A 17912-nucleotide genomic window follows, 5' to 3' on the forward strand; every position below is an offset into this window, starting at 1 on the left:
TAACTGCCCTCCCCTGCCGGCCTGATCTCTCCCCCAACTGCCCTCCCCTGCAGGACTGATCTCACCCCCAAATGCCCTCCTCTGCTGGCCAATTTGGTTCTGATTGGTTGGTTTCTATGCCAGCGTCAAAGCTCTGCCTCCTAGGCAGCCATTGGCTCCCCACAGCACCCAGATTTCGTTCTGATTGGTTGGTTTCAATGCCAGTTAGCATCAAAAGCTTTGCCTCCTAGACAGCCATTGGTTCTTCTCAGCACCCACATTTGGTTCTGATTAGTCGGTTCCTATGCCATACAGCATTTCTGGGCCTATCTTTGGCCTGATCAAAGAGGCGGGGATGAATAGCAGCCCCCGTAGAAGCCAGGAGAGAAAGAAAAGTCCGGCTGCTAGGAAAGCTCAGAAAGAAAGAGGGAGAGAAAGAGAGAGGCAAGTACTGATCAACAGCTGCCACTGAGGTTGCGGATAAGACCCTGCCTCTCTCTCTGGGTCTCAGCCTCCTGGACAGTCAGTGCTGGGTCACCAGGCTGCAGCAAAACTTTATTGATGAAGGAAGTAATGAATTTAATTTACACTCATGTACAGAGTCCTTATTTGTTCTTAAGGGAGCACTTTGGCACTTACCTTAAATTCTGTGACTGAATACTTAATATTTAGTTGTTTAAAATTTGCTGAAGTCATTATTGCATTATTAATTAAAATTATAATAAGCTAAAGAATGTTATTTAGATAATAGAAATGGCCAGGTTTGAAAAATTAAAAATACAAATGTTGGGTGATAGTTGCTTTAAAGAACAGACAAAAAAGTTTAGGTGTCAGTCAAAATTGAAAATGTAAAAAAAGGAAAATGTTTTGCACGGCTGATGTGTTTGAACATCAACCTATGAATCAGGAGGTCACAGTTCAATTCCTGGTCAGGGCATATGTCTAGGTTGTGAGCTCGATCCCCAGTAGGGGACGTGAAGGAGGCAGCTGACCAATGATTTCTCTTGTTGTTTTGTCTCTCTCTCTCTCCCTCTCCCTTCCTCTCTGAAATCAATATATATATATTTTAATATATTTTATTGATTTTTTACAGAGAGGAAGGGAGAGGGATAGAGAGTTAGAAACACCGATGAGCAAGAAACATTGATCAGCTGCCTCCTGCACACCCCCTACTGGGGATGTGCCTGCAGCCAAGGTACATGCCCTTGACCGGAATCGAACCTGGGACCGTTCAGTCCATAGGCGACGCTCTATCCACTGAGCCAAACCGGTTAGGGCTAAAAATATATTTTGTACAGAAAAAATGTTTCACTCTATCACCATATTATAATTAAAATATTTTATGTCATAATTTACTGCTCAATGCACCATTCTTTCTTATCACAAGAGATAATTGAATTACACATAGTTAATTATTAACAACTAGAGGACTGGTGCATGAAAATTCATGCACTGGGGGTGGGCGTCCCTCAGCCCGGTCTGCCCTCTCTCTCAGTATAGGAGCCCTCAGGAGCGGGAGGCGACCTGGCGATCAGGGGAAGGTGATGCCCATCACACCTCTGCTACTGCCACTGCCAGCAGCACAAGCCTCAGCTGGCCCTGGTTACCTGAGCCTCGGGCCGGCCTTGGGCAGCTGGGCAGCCACCATCCGAGGCTTGCCTGTGCTTCAGGCCGGCCCTAGGCGGATGGGTGTCTGAGGGGACTGGGGGTTTCTGGAGGCAGGTGCACTGAGCGTCCAGGCCCTCCTAGGGGAAGGCCCAGCCTTGCCATGCACCTGCTGCTCCAGCAGGGCTGAGGGGACTGGGCATCGCCATCCTGTGGCTGTGGTTGCTGCCATCTTTGAGGGTGGGGCAGTCAATTAGCATATTCCTTCCTTATTGGCTGTGGGCGCCACCATCTTTGCGATGGCGTGAGTGTCAATTAGCATATTCCCTCTTTATTAGATAGGATTATTGCAAGATAGTTATAAAATGTAAAATATTCTGTGACATGTTTAATAGGACTCCAGTAATGATAGCTAAAGAAAATTAAGAAAATAATTACTCTTAAATATATCAGTTAATCAATAAATATTATTCTGCAAATAACTCATACTAAAGGAATTGTTCATGAGCACACTGAGAGAACCAGGCTCATGAGAAAGTTTTGACTTATAGAAAATCATTTAAAATTGATACTATGATGTGAGCCTTATAAATCATAAGCTCCTTTATATTTAATGATAGTAGTATTATAAATAGTTTTGGTTTAAAAGTTATCTATTTGGCCGAAACTGGTTTGGTTCAGTGGATAGAGCGTCAGCCTGCGGACTGAAAGGTCCCAGGTTCGATTCCAGTCAAGGGCATGTACCTGGGTTGCGGGCACATCCCCAGGGGGAGATGTGCGGGAGGCAGCTGATCGATGTTTCTCTCTCATTGATGTTTCTAACTTTCTATCTCTCTCCCTTCCTCTCTGTGAAAAATCAATAAAATATATTAAAAAATAAATAAATAAATAAAAAATAAAAGTTATCTATTTGGAGTAATTGGTATGTCAGTTCTCTTTCCCAACTCTGCATAATTTTATATATTAAAACTAAAAAATAGATCTTAATATTAAAATGCTAATTTAATTGAAGATCTAATGTGAACCACTAGCTTCCAATTTTAAGGTCACTATATTTCTGTTATTGATACATTTGATACTTTTTATGTTGATTCATTTGTAAATTAGTGGAGGAAATTATTTAATTGTTTATCTCAGAGCCAATATTCCTAGATTGTCATAGATTATTCTAGATTGACAGTGGCAGCTCTTTACTATCAGGAGTTAACTTTCTAAGTAATCAGGATACTCTTTTTTCACAGTCCCGTTTACTATTTACCTACTGTAATTTTTGTTTTTAATAATAATGCATTTTTTATTTCCCTTTACTACTTTTTCCCCACAATTATTTTGGCAGTGAATGTAGTCCCAATAACAGATATTCTTACCCTAAAAGCTATGGAGTAGATGTATATGGAAGACCAGTGTAATTAAAAGTTTTGATTAGGCTCCATATTAACTTCTACAGATTTTCTGGATGAACAGCTGGTTCATTTTGACCATCTGTAGTTACTGCCCTTTATAAAAATAATACTCTTTCTTTCATCTGACTCATTATCAGTCTTTGGTTTTCCTAATCCATCTAGTGTATTGTAAACCCAATCTTTTAATCAGGATGAGCCTCTGGATTGAAAAATCTATATATATAAAACCCTAAAATACAAATAGACCGAATGGCGGAACAACCTAACAACCGGTTGCTATGACGTGCGCTCACCACCAGGGGGTGCTCATGGGACATGGTGGGCATTGGCAGCGGGTGGCAGAGTGCAGAACATGGTGGGCGTTGGCCACGGCGGGATGGTGGAGCAGGTGAGCGGGGGTGCCAGACAGCTGGTCGCTGTCATCTGGGTGAGCCTCTGGTGGTTACAGAAAATTCTTTGCTCCCGTGTGCTGCGGTCCTGCCTGGTGCTCGCACCTGCTGCCAGTGCCAGCCCCGCTTGCCCCCACTGTTGTGGCGGGATAGGCCGGGCAGGGGTTCAGAGGATGAGCTGAGATCTGACCCTGTGCCCAGCGCAGAATCATGGCCCACAGTTGCTTTTAAGGTGCACGAATTTGTGCATTGGGCCCCTAGTCCTATCTAATAAAAGAGAAACATGGTAATTGGCGTACAACCGCTACCCTTCCCATTGGCTAATCAGGGCAATATGCAAATTAACTGCCAGCCAAGATGGCGGCCGGCAGCCAGGCAGCTTGATACTAACATGAGGCTTGCTTGCTTCAGTGACAGAGGACTGCAACGTTCCCCGCCTGCCTTGCCGGCCTCTGAGCTTGCAGTTTAAGAAACGTTGTAACAAATATAGAAGCTAAACAAACCCCAGAAACCTGCTTTCAGTGAGCCCGGGATCTCAGAGCTGTATATACATTGTTTCGATTATAGAATCGAAACAAACCAGATACCTTCTTTCAGCAGCAGAGGCCTCAGAGCTGGAGCCAGAGCTAAACCTGGCCCAGAATAAAAAAAAGAAAAAAAGAATAAAAGGAGCAGTTGGGAGCTTCAGTCACCCCCAGCCTGAAAACAGCCCTCAGCCCCTCACCCAGACTGGCCAGGCACCCCAGTGGGGACCCCGACCCTGAAGGGTGTGTGACCAGCTGCAAACAGCCATCATCCCCTCACCCAGGCTGGCCAGGCACCCCAGTGGGGACCCCCACCCTGATCCAGGACACCCTTCTGGGCAAACCAGCCAGCCCCACCCATGCACCAGGCCTCTATCCTATATAGTAAAAGGGTAATATGCCTCCCAGCACCGGGATCAGCGGAGCCTCCAGGCCTCCCGGCACCGGGATCAGCGTGATGGGGCAGCGCCCAAACCCCCTTGATCGGCCCTGCTCTGTGTGTGACAGGGTGCGGCGCCCCAACCGCCCCCCCCCCCCCCACGTGCCCTGCTCTGTGTGTGATGGGGTAGAGCCATAACCTCCCCATCGGCCCTGCCCTGAGTGTGACAGTGGTGGCACCCCAACCCCCTGATCGGCCCTGCTCTGTAGGTGATAGAGTGCGGCGCCCCAATCCCCTGATCTGCCCTGCCCTGAATGTGACAGGGGGCAGTGCCCCAACTCCCCTATCGGCCCTACTCTGTGAGTGACATGGGGGAGCTCCTCAACCCCGTCATCGGCCCTGCTCTGTGCATGACAGGGGGGAGCTCCCCAACCCCCTGATTGACCCAGCTCTGTGCGTGACAGGGTACGGAGCCCCAACCCCCCTGATGGGCCCTGCTTTGTGCGTGACAGGGGGTGGCGCCGCAACCTCCCCATCGACCCTGCCTTGAGTGTGACAGGGGGCGGTGCCCCAACCCCCAATCAGCCCTACCCTGAGCGTGACTGGGGGTGGCATCGCAACCTCCCAATCCGCCCTGCTCTGCATGACAGGGGGCGGCGCCCCAACTCCCCAATTGGCCCTGCTCTGAGCCTGACCAGGGGCTGCACCTAGGGATTGGGCCTGCCCTCTGCCACCCGGGAGCAGGCCTAAGCCAGTAGGGTGTTATCTCCCGAGGTGTCCCAGACTGGGAGAGGGCACAGTCCAGGCTGAGGGACCCCCCCCCCTCCCCAACGAGTGCACAAATTTTTGTGCACCGGGCCTCTAGTAATAATTATAAATGCCATTGTTTAAATATTTTAATAAATTGTGGAAGCTGAGATTATATATATTTTTGAATTATGGCTGTTTTCAAGTTGTATATATAACTAGAATAGTAAAATGAATTCTTATATACTTATCAACTCATGCAATCTTATTTTATCTATAATTCCCTCCCCCTCCCACTGTAGCCTATCTCAGACATCATATCATTTTATCCATTTCATCATGGGGATTTTTGACACATAATTGTTAAACTGGAATGGATGAAATCCAAGGATCCTGTTGTGTAATTGGTAATGAAGATCCTGTGAAGTAATTGGTAATGAAGAATCTTTGTTAGGAGGAAGATCTTAGCGGTGTTAAATTGAGAGGACGTGCTCTCTTGCATTGTCCACTAAATATACCTAAACTCATACGCCTTTTTCTTCATATCGTGTTAGTTTCCTGATGAAAAAGCCTATATGTTAGTATTTAAGGAGCATCAAGGTGATAAATGTATTATTGGAGATTATGTATTTCCATAATCTTCACTAAATAGTTTATATTTAGCTGTATTTTGTAATACTGTATATTAGGGAAGATGTTAAATGAAATTCTGTGTAAAAGGTATATGATTCATAGGAATTTCCTTCTTAGCTTTTTTTAAAAGCTTTAGACCATAGGAAAACTTGAACGACTACAATGCTTACTAAAAGCATTTCTAACACCCAACTCCTTTTATGGTGGTCATTTAAAATGAAGGCAGTAAGAGTCATGTTATTCTATTCTTTGTCTTTTTCACCCTTGCAAGATTAGATTTTGCTTGTGAAGAATGGACACATTTGTGTAAGGGGATGCATATAATCTTTCATATAGAGTACCATTTCATTAATTTGCCTTTTAACTCAAAATATACTATAACACAAAGAAGTGATATTAGAAAGGCAGGAACATCATAATATTTTAAGTTCTGTTTTGTGGGGAGAGAGGCTAATGGGAAGGAGTAACAACCTAGGTCTATATCCTTAGAATTAATTCTATTTCCTATTGATTTTGGGTAGACAGTAGGCAATTTTATAAATTTAAGGACTGTTAAATTTTTAAGGTGAGCATTATAAGGACTAGTCTATAGGATTATTTTATAGGTGTCTTTAAGTTAAACCTTGAGATTGAACCAGTTTTAGAAACCAAATAAACCTGTTTAAAGTACCTTTCACATAATTGATTTAATAACCAATAGAAATTATATTCTAGATTTATTGAAAGCAGGACAGTTACTGGATTTATTATTGTTTTTCCTATCTTGAAGAACCAACTAGTGGAGATTTGGTATTTACTACATTCTAATGCAGTCGGAAGTGAAAGTAGATAAAGACTTTGTTACAGTCCTGTCTTTCTTATATTCTGCATAGTTAGTCTTTGACCTGCTGTGAGTATGGTCATTTGGGACCAAGATGATATCTTTCTTGTTGAAAAAAAAACCGATATGCATATTTTTATGTGCTTAATAATGATTCTTAAATAGGACTTTACTAAATGCATCAAGTCTTTGTTTCTATTTTTAGCTTTGGTATTTATCAACAAATGGGTATATGTAGCCACAAAATGCATGTATACTAGTAGATATATCTGTTTTGTATTTTAGCTGGGTGACTATTTGTGCCTTAGTGTATTCTGTGGGAATAAATTTTCTTCAGGTTCCAAAAATATTTTTAAAAAGTTGGAGATAACTGAAAGTGCGCCTTGTATTCTGAATCTCAGATCAGTTAAGATAAAATACTTTAAATTTTATGTAGAGCCATTAAAAGTTGGTCTTAGAACAAATCTTTGGTAAATAATCAACAGTCCAAAACACCAGGAAAATGGTTCTGTAATATTGAATCATAATAGCATTATTCAGTCACGCAATTTTGAAATTTGACATTACTTTTGTTAATAGGGAACTAGAAAATAGGAATATAGAGTCCATTAAGTAAATAACAGTTACAGTTGGTACCCACATTTTTGGACATTACATCTCTCCTTGTTCTTAGCTTTCTAGTTGACATCATTACCATTTCTGTCGTCTTTATTATATTTATTGTATTGATTCCCTAAAATGCAAACAGAGGAAAGCAGCAGCTAGACACTAGGCATGAAATGTCAGGATGTATCTCTGTCTTAACACATAGGGATATTTTTGAAGCTCCTTGTAAAACTCCACATAGGTAATTGTTTTCGCTGTTTTCCTTTGAAGTGGAAAGTGCTTTGATAATTGTCACAGGTTGCTTTTTGAGTTAGCAGCAATTTTCTGGTTGTTTTAGTCTTTCTGAGAGGCTGCTATTATCGATTTGAATATACAGAGATAATGAGAATAAAGGGGAGAAATAATAAGACAGGTCTTAAAAAAAAGTAGCAGTTATTTATGGTGTCCTCATCAGGAATTCAACTTTTAGCTCTTCTCATTCCATATTATCTTTAATTCCTACTTTTCAATTCAAGAAGAGAAATGAATGACTCTTTTTGTGCCTTAGTATAAACATCAATCTGTATTTGTGGCTTCTGTAATTTTGAAAGCCTGTGCCAGATGCAACTATTTGAAATAATGTTTTCAATAATGTGAGAGGAATAGCGTGTTTATAAAGTTAAGGAGAAAAGGCAAAATACAACAGTATCTGTTTATGTCATGATTACTGTTTAATAAAAGCATAGGGGCAAAAACAGTAAGGCAATGTCCCGAGATATATACCACGGTTATATTTGGATGGTAAGCTATGTTATTTTTCCTATTCCTTCTGGTTTTGTGAGTCCATCTTTTTCTGGAGTGCATTAGCTTTTACAGTAGGAAAAAAATGAATTCAAAAGACTCTAGGAACTCTTTTATTCAGTGGTATTAATCCCCTATTTTTTTTGTTTGATGAATGTGGGAATTGAACCTTAAATATTTTGAGTCAGAATATATATGTGCTTCATTAATGCACATGTCAAAAATACAAAAGAATTTTTTTTCTTTGAGTATGGGTCTACTTATAGGAGTTCTACATTACTTTTGTTTTATAAAGCACATTAATAATACTTAGTCTGTATTTTCCTAATTGGGTTTCCTTAAAACAACAAAAATAATTTAAGACCTTTACAAAGCAATTTAGATCTTCAGATATTTTTTCTTCAAGTTTTTGCAATTATCTTGTCAATATTTGATTCAAGACCAATTTTTACTGGTCTTCCCTGAGTATCCAATTTGAATTTCAACAGACATCTTACTTTTTGCACTCATGTATCATTGACATAGAATTACAATCTACACTAATAAAAGAGAAAAATGGTAATTGGCGTACGACGCTACCCTTTTCATTGGCTACTCAGGACTATATGCAAATTAACTGCCAACTAAGATGGCAGTTAACTGCCAACAAAGATGGCGGTTAATTTGCATATGTAGGCACAATGCAGGGAGGCGAAAGGGAAAGCAGGAAGAAGCCCCCTGCCACTGACAGTGATCGGAAACCCAGGGGGGAGCTAAGAGGTGGGGGGCCGCCTTTGCCCTGCCCCCCAGCCATGATCGGAGAATCAGGCGCCTTTGCCGCCCTGGCCAGTGATAGCAGGAAGTAGGGGTGGAGCCAGCGATGGGAGCTGGGCACGGTCGAAGCTGGCAGTCCCGGGAGCTAGGGGTCCCTTGCCTGGGCCTAAAGCAGAGCCCACGATCGCAGGGCCGCTGCAGCTGCAGGTCCCCGCTGCCCGGGCCGGACGCCTCAGTCAGAGGCGTCCTGCAGGGGCAGGGGCGGAGCCCGCGCGATCGCGGCACCCCCCGCTGCCACTGTGGGTCCCCGCTGCCCAGGCCAGACGCCTAGGCCAGAGGCGTTAGGCCTGGGCAGGGGCAGAGCGGGAGATCGCGGCACTGCTGCCGCTGCGGGTCCCCGCTACCCGGGCTGGACGCCTCTGCCAGAGGCATTAGGCCTGGGCAGGGGCGGAGCCTGCAACCGCGGGGAGCTGGGGGTCCCCTGCCCAGGCCTAATGCCTTGGCCAGAGGCGTTAGGCCTGGGCCAGAGGCATCAGGCCTGGGTGGGGGGCGGAGCCGGGGATTGGGGGGATATGATGGTCCCCTTGCCCAGGCCTGAAGCCTGGGTCAGAGGCGTCAGGCTTGGGCGGGGGGTGGAGCAAGCGATCAGAGGGAGATGGGGGCCCCCTGCCCAGGCATGATTCCTGGGCCAGAGGCCTCAGGCCTGGGTGGGGGTCAGAGCCAGTGATTGGGGGGAGATGGGGGTCCCCTGTCCAAGCCTGACACCTCTGGCGGAGGCGTCAGGCCTGGGCAAGGGGCCGATCAGGCGATTGGAGGGTGATGGGGGTCTACGCTTCTGGCCGAGGCATCAGGCCTGGGCAAGGGGCAGAGCCAGCAATCGGAGGGGTTTGGGGGTCCCCTGCCCAGGCCTGACGCCTGGGCCAGAGGCATCAGGCCTGGGTTGGGGGCAGAACCAGTGATGGGGGGAAATGAGGGTCCCCTGTCCAGGCCTGACGCCTCTGTCAGAGGCGTCAGACCTGGGCAAGGGGCCGATCCTGCGATTGGAGGGTGATGGGGGTCAACGCCTGAGGGCTCCCAGTATGTGAGAGGGGGCAGGCTGGGCTGAGGGACAATCCCCCCCCCCAGTGCACGAATTTCGTGCACCGGGCCCCTAGTATTAGATATAATAGATGTAAACTATTTGGGAACAAACAGTTAACCAAAAGGTGAACTTCATGAAACAAACAACTTTGTTGTTTATTACTATACTAGAGGCCTGGTGCACAAAATTCGTGCAGGGGGGGGCGGGGGGAGGCGATGTGTGTCCCTCAGCCCAGCCTGCACCCTTTCCAATCTGGGACCCCTCAGGGGATGTCCGACTGCCAGTTTAGGCCCGATCCCTGTGGGGACTGCTGGCTCTCAACTGCTTGCCTGCCTGATTGCCCCTAACTGCTTCTGCCTGTCAGCCTGATCACCCCTAACCACTCCCCTGCCAGCCTGATAGATGCCTAACTGCCTCTCTGCCGGCCTGATCGCCCCCAGCTTCCCTCCCCTGCTGGCCTGGTCACCCCTAACAGCTCTCACCTGCCAGCCCAGTCACCCCTAACTACCCTCCCCTGCCGGACTGGTGGCCCCTAACTGCCCTCCCCTGCAGGCCTGGTCACCCACAACTGCCCTCCCCTGCCGGCCATCTTGTGGCTGTGGGTGCCACCATCTTTGAGGGTGGGGCAGCAATTAGTATATTCCCTCCTTATTGGCTGTGGGCACTGCCATCTTTGCGACAGTGTGAGGGTCAGTTAGCATATTCCCTCTTTATTAGATAGGATATATTTAAGCTGTATGTATGCTTTTTTGTGGGGAGGTTGGGTCTGGCTTTGTTAACCCAGCATGCAAGTGGACATTTTTTCCTTACTTCCATCTTAGGATGAAAAGATCCAGCCTTTCAATAAAGAATGATGTTAGCTGTAGATTTTTCAAAGATGTTCTCTTATCAGTTTGGAGAAGCTCTTTTACTAGTTTGCTGAGATTTTTATCATGAATGGATGTGGATTATGTCAAATGCTTTCTCTGCATGTATTAAGATGATTGTATGGTTTTTTTTAGCTTGTTAACATAGTAAATTGCATTGACTTTTGAATTTTAAACCAACTTCGCATAACAAAGGACTACCAAGTCCCAAGACTTCCAAGTCTTCCAAAAGAAACTGCTAAGTCTCCCAACTCCCAAGACTTTCAAATTTATGAGTATGTTTAAAAACTGTATCAATAGGAGCCATTACAAAGCATATTAGAACAACACTGGAACCTGTCTAATACATTTCTGTTAACTCTGGTTTATGACTCTGTAGGTATCATTTGCCATTTCATCCATAACTAACATATTATGGAAGAATTCTCTGTAGCATGCCTAGCCGCTGTGGCTCGGAGATTGAGCATCAACCTATGAACCAGGGGGTCACGGTTTGATTCCTGGTCAGGGCACAAGCCTGGGTTGCAGGCTCAATCCCCAGTAGGCAGCGGGCAGGAGGCAGCCCATCAATGATTCTTTCTTATCATTGATGTTTCTATGTTTCTATCTCTCTCCCTTCCTCTCTGAAATCAATAAATATGTATTTTTTAAAAATTAAAAATGAAAAGAATTCTGTGTGGCATAATTTCTCAACTTCAGAGGCCATTTTATTTCTAATGGAGTCCCAGTTTGTTTCTCAATTTTGGCTTTTCTCTTTTCTTGCTCTCTCTGTTTACTTTCTTTTCTTTTCTCTCCTCTTTTCATTCTTTCTTTCTTTCTTTCTTTCTTTCTTTCTTTCTTTCAAGATGAACTGGAACTAATTAGTTTAAGTAAAACAAAATGGTTTTTAAGGATAATTAAAATTTAGGAACAAGATTACTTGATGGGATTTCTTAAAATTTTAAATCCCTGTTTATAATTATAAAATTGATATTTGCCCATTAAGATTAAATGATCTGAGAAAATGGGAAGGCAGGAGTCTGTATTTTAACAGATTCTGCAAGTCATTCTGATGCATGCTCAAGTTGAAAACCACTGCTCTAGAATATGATGTATTTCAAGCTCTAGTGAAATAATGGCAAGTTTTCAGCATCGCTAATTCTAATTTTCAAACAGCTGCTGCATTAGGTTTTAGTTAATGATCTCCAAACCCAGCTGGAGTTGAGTCCTAGTTACTCCTATTCTTTTTACTTGCTAGTCAGTGGAGTACCAGGTGCAGTTGTTGAAGTGTGAAAATCAGCTTTGTAGACAGTATTGGCATTTCATTCTTGACTTTGAAAATGCTTTCCTCTTCTTGGTATGGTATTTATTTCAACAATCAAAGCACATCTATTTCAATGGCAGTTTGAACTTCCTAAAAGTTTAGGAAATTTGTGAATCTTCTTACCAGTTTAATATCAAAATTAATATTTTAGCTGGATTACAAATCTTACATATAATTAGTCCCTCATTGTATTTTTCCTTCAGTGTTTCCATTTAAAAAAAAATGGTCTCTTCTCTGAATAATTTTCTTTTCACTTTCTTCACATCTTCTACATCATCATATCTTTATTTTTCCTTTAAGAATTCCTAGCAGAGATTTATTTTATTAAATGCATTGTATAGTGATAAGGCCCAAATATATGTTTTGTGAATTACAAAACTCATCAAGCCCTCAAAAAAGTATTCCAAAGGCATATCAGTAAAATGTGAAGCAAGGATATGTGTCTCATAACTGCTGTATATGTTGAAATGCACTAAATATGGATAGTTAAAAGTGGACAATATGATCAAAAACAAAATATTTGTTAGTAGATAAGCACATGATTTAGCATTAATGTTGCAGGATTGTTTTCGGTTGTACATATGTGTTATAAGTAGATAGTGTGCTAAAAGAGGTCAAAGTCCATTGGTCTCCAAAGTCTGCTTTGATGTTTATTTTTAACTAGAGGCCCAGTGCACGGCTTTGTGCACTGGTGGGGTTCCCCGGCCTGGCCTGCAGGGATTGGGCCAAAACCAGCTCTCCTACATCCTCAAGGGGTCCCAGATTGCGAAAGGGCAGTTCTCGGGTGACACACCCCAGAATCAGGCTCCCTCCTCTCTAGTTCCCAGTGCGTCACCCAAGAACCGCAGCTGCCAAGTCACTGCAACTCTGCAGCTCCTGCATTGAGTGTCTGCCCCCTGGTGATCAGTGCACACATAACTACTGGCCAGTTGGTGGGTTGGCCAGTTTGCCTGTTGCTTAGGCTTTCTATATATAGGCTCTATACTTTGCCTTCATGATTTCATTCACTCCTTTGACATCAGTTGCTGACTCCTAAATTTCTGTCTTTAGTTCAGAACTTTGTCCTGAGATTTGTCTTCAGCACCCTACATATTATTACCTGGATGTTCTATGGGCACCTGAAATTCACTGTGTCCAAAAACTGATAATACCAGTTTTCCTTGCACTAACCCTGTGAATGTGTACGGAACCTATTTTTCCCTTGGTCTTGACCCCATATGTTCACCCAGGACCTCATTCTCAATTAAAATACCATTCTGATATTTCTGGAATTCTTCCAGAGATTTTTCACATGTGTTTAAAAAAGGACAAGCAAAATCTCTTCTACCTGTAAGCATCTACTTGGTCACATTTTTGGCCCCTGGGCACTCTCACCCATATACATTTCTTGGGTAGACACTGCCCATTTTTCTGTGATTTCTCTTTGCTTACAATCCTTACTTGTCAGTAACCTCATAATTGCTCATGATAAAAATGCTTTCATGAACTATTATGAACAATTATAAACTTTAAGCAGTTAATTTTAAGTCCATGCTGTCCTAGAAATCACTTTTCTAGGAGTACTTATCTGGGGTCACCCCCTCACCCCACACTGCATGCCCATGGTTGGGCTTTAAGAGGAAGCCCTGAAATGCACAAGTCAACCTTTTTGAAGAGGGGGGGTTCATGGTTTTCATTACATTCTCAAAGGAGTTCATGACCCAAAAATCATTATGAGCCACTAATGACTATTTTTGCTGTGTTCCATTATGCATATATACATGGTTTAAATCTCTTACAAACAACCTTAGCTTATTATCTACATAAGTCGTAAAATTAATATGCCAATGTCTATGTTTTCTTCCTGTAATTATAGATATTGAAATTTGATCATTTTTCCTTAATGTTCTTTTCCTTTCTTTACCTTTTATCTAACTCTTGTATACTTTTTACTTTAACGTGCAGAAATTTCAGTATTTGAAGGCAAGGCAATTTATTGCTCTTTCCTTTTGTTGTTTCTTTTATCCCTCTAATACTAAACTGTTATCCATAGTACAGAAATACTACACTTTTTGAACATTTGTGAACTGTTTATTTTCTGCTGAGACCATTGCAAAATTGATCTTTGGTGGAGCAAGGAGGTTATATTCATGGGTCCTTTAATTTATATAAAACACATAGCTTATTCCTCTCTGTAAATTATTTAATGCATTGAACATTTAATTAAATGTTCAAAGAAAAAAAGGTGTTACCCAAAACAATAATCTTAAATGTTATAAAAAATTAGTCATTTAAAGATACACTAGTTAAAAAATATCTCTTCAGTTTTTCTGTAGTCTGATACATATATACATACACATATATGCAGATATACACACACATATATATATACATACACATATAACTTTGTGACTTTAATGTTGTGTAGAATTTAGGTTGGTCTGTTTAATGCAATGTTCTATGCTTAGCTTGATCATTATATTCTTTTATTACATGAGGCCTTTAATGCACTATTATTGCTAGTATGCATGGTCTTTTAAAAGACTTGAATTTGTTGATCATCTGCCACATGGAAAAATTGGTTAAGTTAAGGTATGTGCCACTTTCAACAAGGAGCCCAGAAGACCTAGAATTGCCATGGTGTTCAGAGTCAGGCACATTTGTGCTAGTGTGGCCTGGCCTGCCTGTAATTTCATGACTTTCAGACTGCACCTCATGTTGTTTGTACACTATATACTTTGTGGTGGTTCTGAAATAGGTTGTATGGCAGTCTTTATAATTCATAAATCAAATATGATAAAACACTACTACTGCAAAATGCATCTTAACTGTTTTAAATATACTGCCTACTTTCTCAAAGTGCACTACAAACGTGCTGTAATAAAGCTTCCCCATTGATTTACAAGAGTCTCAGAAGAAGCTGTACTAAGTAGATGCAGAACATCTTTGGGGGGAAAAATTGGAACTATCAAATACTTAGTAAGTAAAGAATATGTCTATATTACAAGCAATCTTAGTAGTTTTAAGTAATGTCACAAAAGAAAATAGTTTAGCTTTAACAGTAGTTACTGTTATTGTTCAGCCAGCTGAAATTTGATTTTATAAACATATCACTAGCAAAAATTCTCTTAATTTTCCAAACTATTTTAATCTTTTATGTCGTTTTAGGCATTACACTGTGGTAGTAATTATTTTGTTTGTTTAAGCAGTAAAAATACTTGAAAAATAGAAAATTCATATATATGTAATTTAAATGAGGAAAGCAGTGACTCCATATTTGTACCTTTTCATATTTTAAGAAATTTTCAAAAATTGTATGAAATATACAGTTCATTAATTTAATACACATAGTTTAATACACATAATGAACCAAGAACAGAGATTAATTTTGAAAACATGTTAGTTTCATGGTTCAGGTGGAGTTTTAGCACCTTACAGAATAAAAATTCCACAGACTAAGTAATAACTTCTTTTAAAAAAATATTTTTAATTAGTTAATTTTCAAAATAATTTTTGGGTCTAAAAATTTTAAGTGGAAGAATAATTACAGAAACTTTTAATATTGTAGTTTTTCTGTAATCTTTATGTTTTCTATAGGTCAAATGGATATCCATTTGTGAAATAACATAAAATCTGCTTTTCTAAATACTTAATTTCAGAAAAACTAGGGAAAGTAAACTAGCATTGTTGATAACAGGCAAATCTTAATTTTAAAGGCAGCTTCAGGCATATCTGGGCTGCTGGAGAAAGCCCTCACATCTCTGTCAACACTTGAGTGACAGCAGCATGTTTTATTTCTCTCAGTAGAAAAAGGAGGGTGTGTAGACATAACAATACCTTAGTAGTTTGGGCTATGATGACAGTTTAAAGTTGTTTGGAAGATAAAATTGTTTAAAAAATTATTTAATATAGTTATGTACATAGGCTCTCATAAACACTTGCTCAGTTTAATTTGGGACAATTTCCAAATCCTTTGTAGATGCATCATATGCTACTTTGAATTATAGGTTCATTTGGAAAGCCCTGTCAATCTGAAAAATACTATGTTTTCTAAAATGTGGTATGTGCTTCTTAGAAGTCTGTCCTGTTTCTTTTTCTTTGCATTGCTGCTTCTTTCTGTGGATTATCTTTTTCTACTTGCTCCTTAAGAGTTGGTATTTCCTTAGATTCTATCTTAGCATCTCTTCCCATACTACATATTTTAGATTATTAGGCAATTTCATCCATTCCCATGGTTTTCCCAGATTTCTTCTACTTGAACCATTATTCTCAACTCTCGGCCTATCTGCCCACTTACCTATATAACATCTCCTGACATCTCAGGCAGTCCAAAGGTATGTTTAACATTAAGCTCATCTTTCTCCTCACATTTCCATCCAACTGTCCAAAGGGGGGGGGGGATGATACATATATATGCATATATATATAGAATATAGGTGCTTCTCTTCTTGTTTTGCAAAGCCCACTGCTAATAATCAGTAGGTCTGGAACTTTAGTTCAAGTCTTCTGAATGTGAATCCTCCGCTCAGAATGTGCTCTCTGTAATATGGTGACCTTATTTTCTGAACCAAAATTTAAGATTTGTGGTCCAACAATATTGGAAGCCTGAATTTGTTACTATAATTATAGCACATTGCTTTTTCATGTCACTATTAATTCATAGGCATTATGGTGGACAGATGCTAATAACAATACATATATAATGTAAAGTTGCAATTATGATAAGTACAAGACATTGTATGAGGTACACTGTGCATACATACATGCCAGTGTATAATTTGACCTAGTTAGGGAGAGCAGGTAATGTTTTCCTTGCAAGTGATGATTAAATTCAATGTGAAGGTTGAGGAATTCACCAGGCAGGATTGGGATAGAGAGAGAATGGAAAAGTGTTTAATTTAAGGAAGGTGCAATAGCTTACACAAAGATCCGGTGATAGTAGGTGCATACTATGTGTAAGCAGCTATTTCTGTGCAAAGAAATTTGCAGTCTTGTTAGAGATTTACTTCCTTCATTTCTTCCTTCCCTCTTTCTTGCTCTCTTCCTCTAAAAAATATTTGAAACTGAACTTTCTATTAAATTGGGAGTAGTAGAAAGCAAAATGTCATTGCTTTTAAACTACGTGGTAGACAGGGATTTGAATTAGAGGAACCATGGGGTTTCAGGAATAAACATAGCCAGGATTTATCTGTAATGCAACACCAAAAAGAAAAAGGTTTTGTGATGGTGTTATTTCCACTCTTCTTACCCAAAAATCAAAATCAGCACTTATAATCTGTGGAGAGCGGCTACAGCATTTGGACAGGTTTAAGCCTTGGGACTAATGAGAGGGCACGATCCTCTCATGGGAAAGCCATGCGCAAGTCCCAGCACAATTATAGCCAAAGGCTATAGTTGTAAGCTTGACCTTATGGTCCGAATCTGTGGTCCCAGGAGGCTGAGTGATGTGGACTTGATAGAGTTCAGGTGCATGTAATTGAGTAAGATTTGAAACCCGCGAGAGCATTGTAAATATCTTGACCATGCTCTTACTCTGCGTAGTGGAAATCTGGCACTGTCTCTCTAATCAGAGGGCAGCATCCCACCTAGCCCTAGCTTTATTCTCTTGTCTATCTTTTCTAATCCTTCACCGCTGCCCCCGCTACCCCCACCCTGCAACTCAGGTTCACCCATGGCTGTGCTGGCATGGCACAATAATCATTGCCCTAATACCTTTTGATAAATCAGGGAATAACTAAATCCCAAATAGTAAATTTCAAAATCTTTGCTTACATTTTAAGTGGATGTATTTTTTAAGTGCATTTTTTACTATAAAATGTAGTATTCCATATAATCTTTGTGTGTTTGAGAATTAGGGCAAGCTATGGAAATTCTATTAGACTATAAAGTGACTTTTGAACTACACTGAAGGACTCTCTGGTCTGTGGTATTCTTTTATTCTGTTTTATATGTATACTAGAGACCCGGTGCATGAATTTGTGCACCAGTGGGGTCCCTCGGCCCGGCCTGCGGGATTGGGCCAAAACTGGCTCTCCGACATCCCCCGAGGGGTCCCAGATTGCGAG

General features: G+C 41.4%; 1 protein-coding gene across 4 annotated transcripts in view; it reads left to right on the plus strand.

Annotated features, from left to right (window-relative positions):
* HS2ST1 (heparan sulfate 2-O-sulfotransferase 1) overlaps window positions 1–17912 on the plus strand; it is a 153481-nt gene that overhangs the window by 102469 nt on the left and 33100 nt on the right. The gene's annotated exons all lie outside the window — the stretch shown is intronic.

This window comes from Myotis myotis, unplaced genomic scaffold (assembly GCF_014108235.1).
Source record: "Myotis myotis isolate mMyoMyo1 unplaced genomic scaffold, mMyoMyo1.p scaffold_m19_p_2, whole genome shotgun sequence".
In the NCBI taxonomy this organism is placed as follows: domain Eukaryota; kingdom Metazoa; phylum Chordata; class Mammalia; order Chiroptera; family Vespertilionidae; genus Myotis; species Myotis myotis.